Below are 19,086 nucleotides of genomic sequence, written 5' to 3'. Positions count from 1 at the left end.
TAATAAAACCAACAAAAGGATGTAAAATGTAACACAATTTGTGGCTTAGAGTAAAGAACTAGACTTGGAAAACAAGACTTAGAAAAATATACTTAAACATCCAAACATTAGCATTGACACAAATAAGATTCATGATTAACAAGTACAGATGAAATTGAAATCCCCACCAGGTAAATTTGCCACTAATGTGCATAAAGGAATACATTTCCTTTTATTCTGATTCAATATATCAGCTAAACAACTGGAAAATGCTTTTGTGTGGTAGCAAATAGATGCTAGATTGCACATTCAGAGTCATTATTTCAAAACGTGACAACTCCACAGCTTTCAATTGAGTTCACTAGCTGTTCTCCTACAGATCTTGCCACAGTTACCAAATGATGATATATAATCTTCACAATGAAGAAAATATTAAACAATACAATAAAGCGGTATTTTATTTTGTGAAAAAGAAGTCCTCACATGAGCAATTAGAGAAAACTTGCATTTAAAACCAAACACAATTTTTGCTTCAATGCACATAATGAACACTAAGAAACCTTTTGTTTGATTTTATACTATGGGGCTATTGAATGCTCGAATCTGATTGGTTGACTGATTGACGAATTGATCAGTAAAATAGTTTAGCAACTTAAGATACATGACTCACCGGCGAGGTAATAACTGTGCGGTTCTTGAGATAAACTTACAGTTTTGCTATTAGTAGAGACACTGCTGCCGTTAGAGACGCACAGATCAGATTCATATATTGCTTATTCTCTCTCTCACTTTAATAACTGTATCAACTGTATTATTCTGCTATCAAGGCTCAAGCCACCATTACTATTTCTGTCAGGATCACTATCGTCAAAGATGACTGGTAGTTAGCATACAGTTTGGATTGGCGGTATGGTTCTGTTCTGGGCAAAAACTCCCTGTCCATCCATGCAGCCTAGCATGGATAACAGCAGGGAGTGCAGCGATAACCCCCCTTAGGGTAAACAGAACAGAACCAAGTATTGCAATATCGTTAATTTTCTTAATGGCAATAATTATTGTAACAACATAATTGAAGAAATTAGTTTGATCAAAAGAAATATCAGAAGGGCAAGTCCTGACTGGACAAAGGAGGAGCTGGGGACAGAGGAGGGTAATAAGCTCCTGAGCAATGTGCTAAAGCTGCTGATAATACTGAATGGACCATATATATACGAATGTGGTGATAGGCGTCTTATTTCTATAGGTCAATGTGAATCAGCTGAGTGTCAGCTAATGCGAGCTTGACTAACGTGACCTGCCAGAACTAATGCTATATGCTTGACTTCTGAAATGACGTTTTGGAATTAGCAACAGAGGCTTGGGATGAGATGCGTAAGAAATTAGTCCACACAAGTGTTTTAAGGACAAAAACCTGACAAATGTCTTGAAACACAACATCGGAACAGTGTCTTGAGGTGTGGTAACCGTAGTATAAGCGAAATAATTGACTCCGGGCTGTTGAATTCTTAGAAAATAATGCACACCCAATTATTGGTCAATTATTCCTTACTTAATGCAATTATAGAATAGTTGGAGCTAGTTAGCATGTCAGTGTGCAAATGTGTGTGTGTGCACACTTGAAATAGTATCAAGTATTAAAAGAGGATTCTTTTTCACATAAGTGTAGCTCTGTTCAAAAGCTCACCACTAGAACACTTAGATTTCTAAATAATGTACAATGACAGCATATTGAGTGCTGCATCTCGCAGCTCTAACGCTCAAACCCCTGAACCACCTGTCAAACATACATGTTTCCCTACAGAAACCAATTACTCCTGAACAGGACTGCTGGGTATTCTAGCTACAGTGCTTGGACTATTAATTAATGTGTTTTGACTAAGAAAAATGAGGCAGAATTAAATTACAGATGTATCATTTTTCATTAAACTTCTGGTTGATGGAAGGGCTCTTCAAAGCAGGAAAGCTAATGCCAGGGGAAAAAAATAACCTGCAGAAAAATAAGACTACATCACCCTCAAAAGCACAGATTTCTGGTCTCTGCATACATTCAGTTTTCATTAAAGCAAGCTTCTAAGGTATATTTTTCCAAATAAAGGAAATACATATAATATCTGAATGAAATGTTACTAAATAAAGATAAAGTGTTAATCTGTTTTCACCAGCTGCCACCCACCATTCACAGCATTCAGCAGTACAGTCAGTGAGCAATGAGCATGTGGCTGAATCTGTGTGAGCAGGTCCAAAATGAACACTCGCCAAGCGCCAAATGCAAGTACATTCTGGCTTCATTAAATCGGCCGGTAACTTTTTAGGAAGTGCATGGATTATATATAAAATAAGCATAATAGCAATATAAGATTGATAGTCTGACCTTTGCCATTACTGATCACACCAAAGTGATGTGAGTGATTCTTAGAAAACTTCAGCAACTGTCACAGTAAGGAAACTGATATTTTTTGTAGGTAATTCATTTACAAACTAAGTGATATTTTCATATGTTTATTTATGTATTTACTTTTTCGTAAGAGTGTATGTGATGCTGCAAGTGTTCAAAATTGATTGCGCTATTTACTGCCAACAACAGAAATGTAGATTTAGAAATGTAAAAAAGTGACTTATAGATTATGCATGCATCTATTTTTGAAAAAATTACTATTTTATTTAAGAAGGAAATAACAGTTTCATGAGCAGTATTCATGAGTTATTTTCTTATATTACCTAGCAGGTGTGGCAAAAAAAAGAAGACAAAAAAAACAAACAAAGAAGCTAATTCTGGACCCTGTGTGTGTATGTGCTTGTGAGTGTCACATGTGTAACATAAATTCAAATGTAGACTACAACTTAAAAGAAAATGCAATCTATGAAATGAGACACTCTACACAGTTTCAGGGCAGTGCATTGAATCACACACACACTCACACATTCATCGAGAATAGGCACAAGTAACGTAATGCATAAACCGAAACTGAAGCCACGATTCTTGTTTTTTTGAATGGTATTGTCACTATGTCACATAATTCTACAAATGCACAGGCTTGAGTTTCACTTCAAACCTCACACATGCACACATGAGTTCAAGGAAGATGCTTGTAACACTGCTCTCATCTTCTCTTCATTCTAGCTTAAGCTTTCAATCTAAAGGACTGTCATCTGAGAGGACAAAAGCACCTGCTGTTAGCAAAATGTGATTCAATGTGTGCAAATCCTTGGGAAAAAATGGGACAACTGAGCTACAGCTGCTTCTTTTCATTCAAGCATGGTTGGCATGTACTGGAAAATGGTGATATAAGAATTTCCTTCCAGCACATCAGACTTGTAAAGCTACTTTGCTGTGGGTAAATTAGCTTGCTAATTGGTAATGTAGGTCTCATGTCATGTAATGTGCATGTAAGCAAGTCTTGCTTGGAATAATGTGGCAATGAATCACACCAGATGAACAAGCCAGGAAATCTCACACATGCAAGCCCTGTGATGGCACTATTGCAGTGGTGCAAAGTCTCTGGCTATAATCCACCAGTTTTCATGCTTGCTAAATTCTGACAGACTCTTTTTCGAATTAGAAAATTAATGCTGTTTCATTCTCTTGATCCGCAAGTGTCTTCTCTGTAATCCTCACGCTGAGAAGGATTGCGTTCATGAGAATGACCCAAACCATGGGGTAATCTGGTTGTCTAAATTGGCAGTCATATCAAAGTGACAAATACATCAACAAATCCTGCCTAAAGGGCCTCTGGGGCTGCGAGACAATTGTGTTTACAGACACTTGAGATATTACATAACTTTTTCTCTGTTTTTCTAGGACGCAACAATCAGTAAATGCAACCCTGACACAAATGTAGAAAGTGTGGAAATATAGTTACCTGTGTTATAAGATAACTAAATGAAACAATGTTTATCCTGGCTACATGTATCACAAATTAATTTCATTATGTTCAGTCCACTTAAATATGTAATGCTGGGAACTAAAAATCTACCAATGTACAACCCGAATTCCGGAAATGTTGGGACGTTTTTTAAATTTGAAATTTCAAAAAAGTTGCAAAAAGCAAGACATTTTGAAAAGATTCAGCTAGGAGAACATCTAGCAACTAATTAAGTTAACTGATATCAGGTCTGTAACATAGAGAGGCAGAGTCTCTCAGAAGTAAAGATGGGCAGAGGCTCTCCAATCTGTGAAAGAGTGTGTAAAAAGATTGTGGAATACTTTAAAAACAATGTTTCTCACGTAAAATTGCAAAGGCTTTGCAAATCTCATCATCTACAGTGCATAACATCATCAAAAGATTCAGAGGAGCTGGCCGAAGACCTTTATTGGATGCCCGTCAGACGACATTGCATCACTCATCGGCGCAATTGTGTCAACGACATTACTAAATGGGCCCAGGAATACTTCCAGAAACCACTGTTGGTAAACACAATCCGCAGTGCCATCTGCAGATGCCAACTAAAGCTCTATCATGCAAAAAGGAAGCCATATGTGAACATGGTCCAGAAGCCCCGTCGTGTCCTGTGGGCCAAGGCTTATTTAAAATGGACTATTTCAAAGTGCAAAAGTGTTCTATGTCAGACCAGTCCTTGCAGTTCTTGTTGGAAATCACGGACGCCGTGTCCTCCGGGCTAAAGAGGAGGGAGACCTTCCAGCGTGTTATCAGCATTCAGTTCAAAAGCCAGCATCTCTGATGGTATGGGGGTGCATAAGTACATATGGTATGATCAGCTTGCATGTTTTGGAAGGCACTATGAATGCTGAAAGGTATATAAAGGTTTTAGAGCAACATATGCTTCCCTCCAGACAACATCTATTTCAGGGAAGGCCTTGTGTATTTCAGCAGGACAATGCAAAACCACATACTGCAGCTATTACAACAGCATGGCTTTGTCGTAGAAGAGTCCGGGTGCTGAATTGGCCTGCCTGCAGTCCAGATCTTTCACCTATAGAGAACATTTGGCGCATCATTAAACGAAAGACGACCACGAACTCTTCAGCAGCTGGAAACCCATATCAGGCAAGAATGGGACCAAATTCCAACACCAAAACTCCAGAAACTCATAACCTTGATGCCCAGACATCTTCAAACTGTTTTGAAAAGAAGAGGAGATGCTACAACATGGTAAACATGCCCCCGTCCCAACTATTTTGAGACCTGTAGCAGGCATCAAATTTGAAATAAGCTCATTTTGTGTATAAAATTGTAAAATTTCTGTTTAAACATTTATTATGTTATCTATGTTCTATTGTGAATAAAATAAAAAGTCTTTTAGTTTTCATTTTATTCAAATTTAAAAAACGTCCCAACATTTCTGGAATTCGTGTTGTAGTTTCAGTTAATGCAACAAATATTATTCATGTTGTCCCAGCGCAAAATAATTAAGTAATCTTTTTTTTCTGCACTATTTGAGATGCACTAAGGGATGCCCGATATATCGTTTTAGGATCAATATCGTAATGTGCACATCTGCGATAGTCACATGGCAGCATGTGTGATAGGGACTGTATAGTTAATACGTGATCTCTACTGACCAGTGCATTGCTCGAAACGCATGTGATTCTTGGATTAATTGCAACATTTAACCATCACAGAGCGAAAGTTTATCATTTTCACGTGTTTTAGGTCCTGTCAGTTTAAACATTCAAGCAGTTTTAATTAACAAGAAGAGCTGTGCTCAATATGTCAGAGAACACATTCATTTCTACCTCCAGTCACATTTACCTATGTCTGACAACACTGTAATGCTCTGTGAGGTTAGCTTTCAAAAATATGATTGTCAGACAAATCATTTATTTACACTAGGATTTCTGGAAAATGAAAGCACAGGGGATGTCGAACATACAGACACTGATGGCTCATCCCATTTCCATAGTAATCTACTATAAGAAATTTCAGTTTAACATACAGAATGTAAAAGCACAGGCCCTCAGTGACATAAACAAAAGGGATCTTGTCTCTGCAAGATATAGGGTGACAGTGGGGTGAGTTCACATCTGTTCTGATATACTGCTCCGCTCCCCAGGGCCAGAGGCTGTAGCAGACAGACACAGTGGCATGAATTCATAATGTTAATCAATGTGAAGGACGGCACACCCCACTGTGTCAGAGCAACAGATTCGCTTGATTTATGCCCATGCAAAGCACAGAGAGGAAGTGCCATTAGACGACACACAATGCATTAAGATTTCCCTTGTCCTAATTGCATACTCTCTCTCACCCAGCACAAACTGGGGTAATTACAGAGCTGCTGGTCATCCGGTGTGCTGTCTGTGCTCTGTCGCATTTGTTCAGTCACATGACACTTGTCTTAGGGCAGTGGTTCCCAAACTGGGGTATGTGAGGTGACAGAGGGAGTATGCAAATAAAATGCTGAGTTTTGCCGTTCATCTCATTCTGTCCTACCTTAAAATAACATTAAAACCAAGCATGTATTTCTAGCAGACAAAATGCCATAAATACATAACATCCAATCAAACCTACGTCATCTTTTGCGGTCAAAAAAACTGACTGCATCCACACAAGCAGTGTGCATATGATAGGTTGCGTGCATAGTCTGCTGCCTTAGCAGATCACGCTAAATTACTACGTTTTTGACAATGTAAAAGTGGAGATTTAGCACTTTAAAGAACAAATAGCCTATATACAGACTGTGCATTGAAATCGATTTATGACTCAAAGTCTCTTCGATACAAAAGCATACCCTGTGTGAGTTCTTGTTTTTATTGTTGGTAATATATTATCCAAGCAATAATGCATTTTTTTCCTGATATCCACACAATCGCGAAGGTGACATTGATTTTATACAACAGTTCAACAAACAGAAAGGTAATGTTAAGTGATGTACATTTTAAACACAGTCCTGTAAGTATTGTTTGCTCTATTTTGCAACAAAATAACAGCAGAACTGTTGTTCATCTCCAACAAAGTCCCTTTAAGACTGTATATAAAGTATTTGGTGTCCAAGCAACACACAGCAGTGTTTCGTGAACAAATCTGCGGCTTTGAACGAATCGTAAGAGTCATTGATTCAATGACTCATTCATACAGCCGCTTGCTTCATTACTGAATGAATGACTCAATGACTCACTCATTAAGACAGTGACTTACCGCCACCTACTGGCGGTTTTCGTTTAGTTTTTAAAAGTATCACTTCGTTTTTACCATCATTGCATACTTCTCTATTTAACTTTTTTTTTTAAACTTAATTTATTTCATAAAGGTATTTATAAAGGTAAAAATGCACTGGAAAATCAATTTAAGGATGCAAATGAAAAAGGTGTCCCTTATGGAAAAGGTGTGACTGCAGTCTAAGTGGAAAAGAGTGGGTACGCAGAAGGATGTTAAATGCCTCAGGGGGTACTCCTCTCTAAAAAGTTTGGGAACCACTGTCTTAGGATGAGCGATCTAAGCCTGACCACCTCTGGCATCTGTGCTTGACAAAATAGCAATGCTTTCTTCATTAATGAAAGTGCACATCTTAGTGGAAGTATTGTGGTATCCAGTTTAAGAGTATGCAAGGGCCATTTCCTATAACCTATTCAAGGATTTTGTAAAGTCTTTGAATGTCATCACATTTGAACGCAGAATGCAGACATAGAAGCATGTTTGATTGCCGTTCTTCATATTTCACACCCTAAAGAAAATATCTGTCATGACTTGCAAATCCTCTAGCAACTTTTACCTTTATGTCGGGTTCAAACTACACGATATCAGTGTGATTTTGCACAATCCACTTGACGTAGGGTGTCGCGGTGATTCATAATGATTTGTAAATGACAATGGGCGTCAGGGCGCAAGAATCAATCGTTTTATCTTGTGTAGTGTGTCATAGTGGACGACAACCGACACAGCGTCTGCGATGCTTCACGACGTCCTGACAGAAAGACCAGCATGTTTAATGCATGTTTTGGCCCTCTACGATAGGTTCCGTCACATCTGTGACATTGACCAATAGGAGAAAAGAAGCTCTTCCGTACACAGCTTTCAAACATAGAAACACAATGAAAGAAAGACAATGGTATTGGTGCTGTTAGGTGGAATTATGGAGGAAAGGTTTGTGGAGCTTTGGCAACAACACTCCTGCCTTTATGATGTTTCCTGGACCACCACAGAGTGAAAAAAGATAAATTGTGGAGAACGATAGCGGAGGTGCGAACTCCGGTGAGAACTGGAATTAGCAGTAAACTAAAACGCCACTTCGGTAGCCATTGTTTGTTTACACTCTTGTTTCCGGAAGTCAGTCGCTAGTTCCGCTTTCTCGGTGACATCAAACATGTCATTAAAGACGGCAAGCGATGACTGGTTGGGAAGAAAAGTGTAGTCTGACATGTTTCTTGTCCATGACTCAAGAAGAATTTAGGAGTCAAAATTGCATAATCTGACACAGTGACTATAGTAACAGACAAAAATATTGTGCAGTCTGAACCCGGAATTCGTTTAGTTTAGTTTAGTTTAGTTTATATTATCCTGGCTCTGTATATGTGAAATATTCATTGCAGTAAAGCAGAAAAAAAAAAGTTATGACAGAAAATCTTTATATTTACATATAACGTCTCTAATCTGGCACATATCATATGAGGCAGAGATTAAAGCAATATCTAATGTCATCTATCACCTAAGGTAAGGACAACTCCCAAGGGCCAAAAATATACTTTTAATAAAACTAATGCAAATACAGTTTTATGGCTGGTAAGAAATAGCTATTTATGGCTGGTAAATATCCTTAATTCATTTCTCACTGGTAGGCAAGGCAGAAGTTCATGTTGGACCCTGTATACAATGTGGCAAGTCATAAAAGGAAACAGGTAGACTGACTGTAATCTAATAATTACATTAAAAGCTAAAGTATCATTTAAATTCAACCACAACCTCAAGCCACAGTCCTCAAAGACAGACATCTTCACAAACCTCCAAAACAAGGTTAAAACAGCCACAGAGAGATGATGTGGTTAGCTCAAAAAGGCATAATACACAAGGAGTAAGCTACTTGCATATGTAGGAGTTTGGAGTGCATACTAAGTTTGGCATAAAAACAATAGCTGATTTATTAATGAAGATGCAGGAAAGTTGGCAACATGTAGGATTCATTTACAAAATTTTCCATTCATTTCTATGATATCTGTAAACTGTTACTGACTGTTATATATTTCTTGAATTGGTTTGATGAATTAATGGTCATAAAATGCAGAAAAAGCTGTGATTTTTTTTTCAATAATACAGATGCACAGGTCGACATATTCGTAAGACAAGCCACATCATGGAGAACACTGCATGTGAGACTATATATGTGTAACTAAATCATAGCTAAATATACATAAACTACACTGTAAAACATCTTTTTTGATTTTAGTAAACTAAACTTAATTTACACTGTTTATCCAATTGATTTGTTAATTGTATTTGAACTGACAAAATAAATTTCTCTCAAATTTTTGAAGCAAGTAAAACTCAAAAAAGCATGCAAAAAAGAATTATATTGAGTTGAGATTTTCTTATAGTGTAGTTTGTCTAAACCAGCTGTGATGCTGCTCACACAATCCCTGGTGCAGTGATAATATAACAGCAGAATCTGCAGCACAGGCCTCACTGAAGATTAGGAAGTCTTTTTCTTCCCAAACCCATTAATTCATGCTAATTCACATGTTCTTCACACTCCCAGGTAGTGCAGAGGAAGATTATAAACTCTGATAGGGGAGAAGAACCCCGCAGCATCCAGACTCCACACTATAGGTGGCCTGTGAGCATCCCCAGACTCAGGTTTCAGGCCCACTCATTCCCAGCCTGCATGCACAGGCCTGTCCTTAAAGCTCTCCTTATTTACACCACTGGAGGGAATGAGGGTCTATTGATGTCAGCTTACAGAGATACCACTCATCAGGGTGGTGAAGAGTCATGTCTGCCTCTTGTTTTATATTTCAAGTGAAAGGAATTGAAAAACACAGCTATATTTTTCTAAGGGGGCCACCTCTGGAGGGTGAGTAAAAAGAAAGGCATTACAGTGAGGATGTGTGGTGTCATAACACAGAAAAGGTGGTGGTGGTTAACATTTTGCACTGCCAACACAATACAGCCCAGGTAGGCAGACCCATAAAAAGTGGAAAGATACAAAGCTCCCCTATCAGTACTGTGCCCTTGAGCAAGACACTTAATCAAGATTGCTCCAGGGGGAATGCAGCAGCACGTTGTGCACTGTAAGTTGCTTTAGATAAAAGTTAAATGACAAGCCAAAAAAAAAAAGGCCACCTAGAACACATGTCCTATACTTCAGCATTAGGCATTAATAGATAGAGAACTCTCTGAAAAACTGAGCACTTTTACCTGTAAAATAGACTGTTTAGAAATCTGATTGAATAATACAGATTTAAAGTCAGTGTAAAACATTGTACATACCGTGTGGTGGCAGAAATATACTGCTATTCAAAAGTTTGGTTTTGGTAAGATTTTTAAAATGTTTTTTGAAAGAAGTCACTTATGTTCACCACGGCTACATCTGTTTGATTAAAAATACAGTAAAAACAGTACTATTGTAAAATATTATTACAATTTAAAATAATAACTGTTTTCTATTTGAATATATTATAATAAATGTAAATTTTTCAGATGGCGCCCATAGTGGTAGTTGGTATGCAGAAGAATTCATACTCTGCGTACAGGGAGTAACAATATTGATCATTTGCCAGCATTGACAAGTTAAAGCTGACTGGATGGGTAAAAATAACAGTTAATTTTCGTAAGTTGTTTTGTTTATGGGTCATTAGGTCTAGCTTTCTGCCCACTTCAGATCAGACACAGAGATAAAGCACTGTGGTAAAATTGCATTTATTTGAATGAATTAGTGAGAGAGAGAGAGAGAGAGAGAGAGAGAGAGAGAGAGAGAGAGAGAGAGATTGTGCATGACAACAATGACAATATATATATTTGTGTGTGTGTGTGTGTGTGTGTGTGTGTGTTACATTTATGACCTTCTCTGTGATTGGCCAGCTGTGATTGTTTCAGTTATTTACAGAATTTTATAACTAATGTATATTTAAAGGTGTTAACTGTATTAATTTACACTGCAAAGTGACAACTTAGAAAGGATTCCATTAATCACAATAATTTGTGACAAAGCACACAAAAAATGTATGACAAAGCCCTAAAACAGACAATTAATTGTCATAATCGCAATTATTTCTTAAACAATTAATCATTAGCCAAATGTCATGATTGTGACAGCCCTAGTGGAAACCGTGATACATTTTCTCAGGATTCTTTGATGAACAGAAAGTTCAAAAGAACAACATTTATTTGCAATAGAATTTTTTTTGTATCATTACATGTCTTTGCAGTCACTTTTGATATATTTTTAATATATAAAGTATTAATTTCTATAAAAAATTGGTAGTGTATGTCAACCAGTAGAAATTCTTCTTCTATACCTTTCCTACTGCAGAGGAATTAAAAATATCTGACATGAGCATGCTATGCAAATTCTGTGGCATACAGGCACTTTTAATGTAGACATCTTCGTTTAGATTTTTATGCGTCTAGCCACTTACATCCAAGAGGTATTACGGTTTTGCAACTTCATTCATTGCAAGTGAATTATTACAGAACTTCGATATGTGAGGTCAGGCCCTCAAAGATGTGTGCAAAATTGGCTATTTTACAGCTTGTTGAGGAGAGGTGTGCACTTTCTTTTCTAAGTGACCAGACTTATAATTTTCATCTGGCAGATGACAAAAGGGTAAAAAAAAAAATAATTCTCTCAGACTGAAAGACAGACTCATATTAGACCAAAATATCACAAAGACTTGAGGGTGGGTGAACTCCTTCGACCACCCACTCTCTCTAACATCTTTTTAAAGGGTTAGTTCACCCAAAAATGAAAATAATGTCATTTATTACTCACCCTCATGTCGTTCCACACCCGTAAGACCTTCGTTCTTCTTCGGAACACAAATTAAGATATTTTTGTTGAAATCCAATGGCTCAGTGAGGCCTCCATAGCCAGCAATGACATTTCCTCTCTCAAGATCCATTAATGTACTAAAAACATATTTAAATCAATTCATGTGAGTACAGTGGTTCAATATTAATATTATAAAGCGACGAGAATATTTTTGGTGCGCCAAAAAAACAAAACAAAATAATGACTTATACAGTGATGGCCGATTTCAAAACACTGCTTCAGGAAGCTTTGGAGCGTTATGAATCAGCGTGTCGAATCATGATTCAGATCGCGTGTCAAATCGCCAAACTGCTGAAATCACGTGACTTTGGCGCTCCGAACCGCTGATTCGATACACTGATTCGACACGCTGATTCATTATGCTCCAAAACTTCCTGAAGCAGTGTTTTGAAATCGGCCATCACTATATAAGTCGTTATTTTGTTGTTTTGGCACGCCAAAAATATTCTCGTCGCTTTATAATATTAATATTGAACCACTGTACTCACATGAACTGATTTAAATATGTTTTTAGTACATTAATGGATCTTGAGAGAGGAAATGTCATTGTTGGCTATGCAGGACGCAGTGAGCCATCATATTTCAACAAAAATATCTTAATTTGCATTCCGAAGATTAACGAAGGTCTTACGTGTGTGGAACGGCATGAGGGTGAGTAATAAATGACATTACTTTCATTTTTGGGTGAACTAACCCTTTAACTGCCCTGGCAACACTCTAGAAACAAAGAGTTTTGCACAGGTAAACAACACTCCAATTTACTTCAAACAGTCAGTACAATACTAAAAAAATGAACTTAATATTATTAATAATAATTGTAATTGTTTTTGAAGATTACCGTTTCCTCATATTATAAAACCAAGGATCCATGCACTTTACCACAGTTAACAGGGTTTTAAGAAACACCTTTAACAATACTCCTTAGACATAAAGAAACTGTCACTTTCATATGGCCTTTTCCCATTCACACACACACACAGTTTTTTTTTTTTTTTTTTGGTTTGTTTTTTTGTATTATTATTACTATATAAACTGTATGTTCTATCCCCTACCCCTAAACCTACCCATCACAGAAAACTTTCTGCATTTTTACTGCATTTTCAAAAAACATCACTTATTTATAAGATTTATAAGCTGTTTTCTTCATGGGGACCAAAAAATGTCCCCACAAGGACAACGTAGGACAACCTTACAGAGCTCTACACTGTGACCATTTTGGTCGCATTTGCGACTGAAAATAGCCGCGTGCAACTGAAAAAAATATTTAGGCGCACCGGTGTGAGTGACCCGACTGATTCTCATGAATAGATCTATGATACAATCAGAATAAAAAGTACAACTCCCTACATGCATCTACGTTGAACAACAATTATGTTTTGTACTGCAATCAGCTACTTTTCATGCCTTTATTCAAAGATTTTGCTTCAGTCATCAGAGAAAGTGCAAAAGACGTGCGTACCGTAAACGTGATACGCAGTTACCAGACCGTCTCATGTTGTTTCAGCCAAATTAACTGAAAATGCTACATTTGATGATCATAAGCAAGGTCGGAAATTAATGGGGGCTTGGGGCAAAAATGCCTCCAAAAATTAATAAAAAAAAACACCGCACCGTTATGAATGCCCGTGCGCATATTACTTATTTTAAAGGCCCGCTGAAGTGTCTTGGAACGCGCAGCATTATTCAATATGTTTCCGTAATTTCAACTGAAACAGCCCTGCCCCTTTTTAAAAATAGCCAATAGCGTTTCGTTTATATCACAGCTTGGCCAGAGCCGTTAAACTCAGTAAAACCTCTGTTTCCTTTTAATATCTAACCGTTTATCCTCCTAATCTCCTCTATATCACTTTAAAATATAGCATTCTGTGCAGAATTTAAATGGGTCCGATACCTTTCGTGGTCTGAGCCGACTCGCGGATATGATCCGCTCTGTGCTCTCGTGTCCCTGGGCCATAGCAGACTGTGCTCGCGCTGCATCGGTTTACGTTATACTAACGTGAAAACAGACTTCATTCACGTCAATGGAATATATGGAATATATAGTGCACTATGTGCACTTTACCATGTAGAAACTAGTAAATGTGTGAACAAATGACCGATTTCAGCCGCAGCTTCAGTGTCTGTTGATAGTGTAGGAGGGGGTGGGACTTCAGATTCTAGAGAGCATTTGATTGGACAGAAGATTTGATAAGAAGCTGAAGTGCGATGTGATGTCTTGAAAATCCATGATTCATTTTAGCGGAAGTGAGAGACTGTAAGTTTTGAATGCTTATATCTTCATCCATCGTCTTGTTAGTCAGAAAAGTGAGGCTAAATGGATGAAATGAGGTGAAATCTGACTCCTGCTGCTGATCTGTGCTGCGACTCTTGTTCGGCTCATGCTGAAATGAGCAGACGCGTTCAGTTTTTAACTGTAGTGTCTGTTCTCCAACTGAACTAAATGATTTTTATTACTATAAAAAATCAAAACGATGGTGGGGGGCGGTGCCATGGTCACAGTGGCATGATTGCAAATGTGATACTTACTGATCTTATTGAAGTCCAATAAACAAGTTGATATTAAGTGACTTCACATTTTAGCCACAATACTGTCTCTTTTTGCTCTATTTCGTGAAAATAGTTTCAAACAAAGCCACACCAGAACTGTTGCGCATGTTAAAGCAACGGTGATTTCGAATGAATCTTCGAATGACTTGCACATTGACTTGCCCTTGCCGCCACCTACTGGCGGTTTATTTTCATATTTACACTTTACATAGACTGTTTATACTTAAAATATCAAACTTTTAAAGTAACATTTTTACATATTTCTAAATTCAAAAATTATATCTAGAACATTCATTCCACATTATTTACCAATGAGCTGCATTAAACAGTCAATGTAAATGTGTCTAAATACCACTTCAGATGGAGCTTCTGTGCCACTTCTGCAGTGCAAAGATGGATTTTTTGATGATTTCTTTTAATTGGTAACAGTTTGATTGGGTCTTACTGTTCTAACTGAATTTATTGTTTAAATTAACATTTGAAAATACATTTTTAATCTTAGTTTAAGAAATTGACTAAATATGATGCATACATTTAATAAAATTAGAAAAAAAAATGCTCTTATAATGTAAAAATGCCCCTGAAACTTAATTTAAAGGGACAAATAATCGCTCTGTAAAGGGAAAGTTAATGTCAGTTATCGATCACAAAGTGCTCCTAAATTTTTGACTGTGCTCCTAATTTTTTGTGTTCCTAAAAATGTTTTGCCTTAAGTCCTGAACCACACACACACGCCCACTGAAAAACTGTCAGGATCTCTAAATGCATGCTCTGCAACTCAACTTATTCACATAACAATGTCAGAGTTTACATAGACTCGCACACCTGTCTAGGCTGAAAGGTCGACAGGGTTTTTGATCCTGTAATGTTGACACAGTTGGAGCTGTCAGCAGGTCCATCTAGCTTGATTGCCACCAGAGCAAGACTGAGAGAGAGAAAACGTTAATGCATGATTCACTTATTTTTTCTGAATATCTCAATTAAACACAATTCTGTGTCTGTTAAAGATCTCAATGTCATTAAGCTAATAACTAAAAAAAGAGACCTCTCATTTATATGGAGCTGAATGGATTTAATGCAGCATTTGATTCGTATAACTCAAAGCACCTGTGCTATTTGGGCGTTTGTGTGTGTTTATAAGATTTTTCAATGTGCACTGTCTCGAATCAAGTTTGTTTCCAGATGAACATGTTTGTGGGCTACAGAGGTGTAAAAGGATTTGACATTTTTGTTCATAAATACAGGTCACCATTCAAGCAACTGAGATTTTCTGTTGATCACGGTGAGCAGTTTGATTTCATAATCATACTAGCACAAAATAATCTACACGCTCATTCAGCTACTTCTGGTGCTTTGACCAAGTCCATATAAAGAGATGCTGAAAATGTCTTACAAAAATGCTTCTTCCCTCTTTGGCTGTCATGAGTTTTTGGGAGCCGATATTGATATTAGGGAGTAAAAAAGTCTGATATTGATATATTGGCCGATATTCTTTATGTGTATATTATAGGGGTGCAACGGTTCAAATTACTCATGGTTCGGTTTTTATCACAGTTCTAGGGTCACGGTTTCGATATGGTTTGGTATGTGCTACGTTCAGGGAAAATAGGACAACTGTCAAATAAAAATAAAGAAAATAAGAACAAATAATCAAACTACAAGCAACAGCAGGTATTTAAGGATTCTAACAGTAGTTTTCAGGTACAGGAAATGAATAAAATAATCAAATATAAAATAAGAGTTTAAACACAGACAGCAACATGTGCTGTTCATGTCTCACATGCGCTCACGCACTATCAACACCCAGGTGATGATGGGATAATTGACTGCTTATATTCAAGTATACGGCACTCGCAGTGAACCAAGTTTACAAAGAGTGACTATTTTGTCCACGCTTTTTGATCATCGTTGTTGAAACGTATTGGGGAGTCAGAATGCATATTCATTGAAACGTACATTAGCTGAACTATGTCTGTCTGTTTTTATTTTCAGCTATTTTCAACAAACCATATTATAGATGCGTCATCAGATTTAAGATTAACCACGGTGCAAGTGTGTGCCAAAAATGTTCATATCGGTGGCATATCTGCGGCATATCGGCTGATAAAATTGGCAGACCAATAAATCAGTCAAGATCTATTTAAAAGAAGTATTTTTGTAACATTTCCAGCGTGCAGATCCCTTTTGAATGTAATCATTTTTATGTTCTTTTAAAAAAAGAAACACAAACAGCTGTAGTCCCATAGAAAAAAAAATACCACAAATGAGATATCAATTGTTTCTCTTAGACAACAAAGATATTAATGGTAAGCAAATGGAGACTTGCTTACTTGGTCCCATGAATAAGATCCAAATAACCTCGAAATGTCGAAATGTGCTCAGCTGCGCCAAGATACCAAAAGCCTGCAATTAAAAGTCAGAGATCTCAATATAACCTTAAGCATTTCTCACCCAATTTTACCAAGAACAAATTTTCTGAGCTATACCGTTCACATACTGTGTTTCTCCTATGGAAGTTAATGCTTAAATGAAATGAGAGATATGAAAGAGCAACCAATAACACAATTCCTGTGCACCAGAACAACTCCACGTATAATATTGACTCTCATTTGCCATGAACTACTGTAGCTTGTAATGTGAATAATCTGAGAGTCATATTTTCCTGGCTAATTCAACTCTAGTCCCCAGGACAGCAGCAAGGAATCTCTGCTTTAGAGTCAAGACACGGTGCACAAACCCACAGACAATTAACCAGGCCACTTCAATCTCTTCTATTGTCTTTCAAGGGCTGCCCTCAATTATATACACAGAGAAAACTGTGATTATTTTCTCTGTGGTGAGATAAAGTTTCTTCTTTGCGGATGGTCTGGGCTTTATTACACGCTGCAAGCTGCAAGGATTTGTTCAGAATTGACCAGGGTGAGATTTCAATCGTGCAGGAACAGGAAACACATATTTTCCTCATTTCCATTCACCATTTACCACTCAGATAAATGGAATTACACATTCAATATGCATCTTCCCAATGATATAATATGTATCAGGCCCAAGCAATTATAGATAATCTTTAAACTGTAATTTGTATGGATTACTACATTCATCATACACACTGAGCAAGTCATTAAAATGCATTTGATCTCATGTATTTGTCTAATATTTGTTGTGTGTGGCCTCATAAACACTGACCTTGGGCTGTCAAGGACTGTGCTGCATGTCAGTGGCTCAGTGACCCTGTTTTTTGACTTTGTGGTTGTCATTTTAGTAGCTGATTTACTGTAATTCTTCAGCAAGCTGAGTGGCTCATTAGTGATATATAAACAAATCACCAGCCCCAGTATTAAACTGTGTGGCCCACAGCTTTTTTGCCACTAACATGAGCGACGCCTCAAATTGTGCAGCCAACATTTCTAAGCGACTGGATTTATAATGTTCAGCTGGCAAACAGTACATTGAAGAGACCAGAACAACAAAGAATTGAAAGAGAAATCTTTTCACTTTTTTTGCCAACAAGCAACCACTTGGCAACTACTCAGAAAACCCAAGCAACTGGTTATTGACTTACATGTGTGTTTCATTGGCCAATGCTGATATCTACAGTGGGTACAGAAAGTATTCAGACCCCCTTAAATGTTTCACTCTGTTATATTGCAGCCATTTGCTAAAATCATTTAAGTTCATTTTTTTTCCTCATTAATGTACACACAGCTCCCCATATTGACAGAAAAACACAGAATTGTTGACATTTTTGCAGATTTATTAAAAAAGAAAAACTGAAATATCACATGGTCCTAAGTATTCAGACCCTTTGCTCAGTATTTAGTAGAAGCACCCTTTTGATCTAATACAGCCATGAGTCTTTTTGAGAAAGATGCAACAAGTTTTTCACACCTGGATTTGGGGATCCTCTGCCATTCCTCCTTGCAGATCCTCTCCAGTTCTGTCAGGTTGGATGGTAAATGTTGGTGGACAGCCATTTTTAGGTCTCTCCAGAGATGCTCAATTGGGTTTAAGTCAGGGCTCTGGCTGGGCCATTCAAGAACAGTCACAGAGTTGTTGTGAAGCCACTCCTTCGTTATTTTAGCTGTGTGCTTAGGGTCATTGTCTTGTTGGAAGGTAAACCTTCGGCCCAGTCTGAGGTCCTGAGCACTCTGGAGAAGGTTTTCGTCCAGGATATCCCTGTACTTGGCCGCATTCATCTTTCCCTCGATTGCAACCAGTCGTCCTGTCCCTGCAGCTGAAAAACACCCCCACAGCATGATGCTGCCACCACCATGCTTCACTGTTGGGACTGTATTGGACAGGTGATGAGCAGTGCCTGGTTTTCTCCACACATACCGCTTAGAATTAAGGCCAAAAAGTTCTATCTTGGTCTCATCAGACCAGAGAATCTTATTTCTCACCATCTTGGAGTCCTCCATGCGGTGATGGTTGACTTTCTACAACTTTCTCCCATCTCCCGACTGCATCTCTGGAGCTCAGCCACAGTGATCTTTGGGTTCTTCTTTACCTCTCTCACCAAGGCTCTTCTCCCCTGATAGCTCAGTTTGGCTGGACGGCCAGCTCTAGGAAGGGTTCTGGTCGTCCCAAACGTCTTCCATTTAAGGATTATGGAGGCCACTG

The 19,086-nt window shown here is 37.8% G+C and overlaps 1 protein-coding gene across 13 annotated transcripts in view; it reads right to left on the bottom strand.

The window, feature by feature from the left end:
• Positions 1-19,086, bottom strand: part of ptprfa (protein tyrosine phosphatase receptor type Fa) — a 244,120-nt gene that overhangs the window by 189,147 nt on the left and 35,887 nt on the right. The window contains exons 2-3 of one of the 13 annotated variants that reach the window (XM_051896608.1): positions 16,797-16,869; positions 15,292-15,391 (exon numbers count right to left, since the gene is read on the bottom strand). The exons of the other annotated variants lie outside the window; for them this stretch is intronic. The gene's annotated coding sequence lies outside the window, so the exon portion shown is untranslated. The remainder of the gene's footprint in view (positions 1-15,291; positions 15,392-16,796; positions 16,870-19,086) is intronic. 13 annotated transcript variants of the gene reach the window in all.

Source organism: Ctenopharyngodon idella, chromosome 6, assembly GCF_019924925.1.
Source record: "Ctenopharyngodon idella isolate HZGC_01 chromosome 6, HZGC01, whole genome shotgun sequence".
Taxonomy (NCBI): domain Eukaryota; kingdom Metazoa; phylum Chordata; class Actinopteri; order Cypriniformes; family Xenocyprididae; genus Ctenopharyngodon; species Ctenopharyngodon idella.
This window is presented reverse-complemented; position numbering and strand designations above follow the sequence as displayed.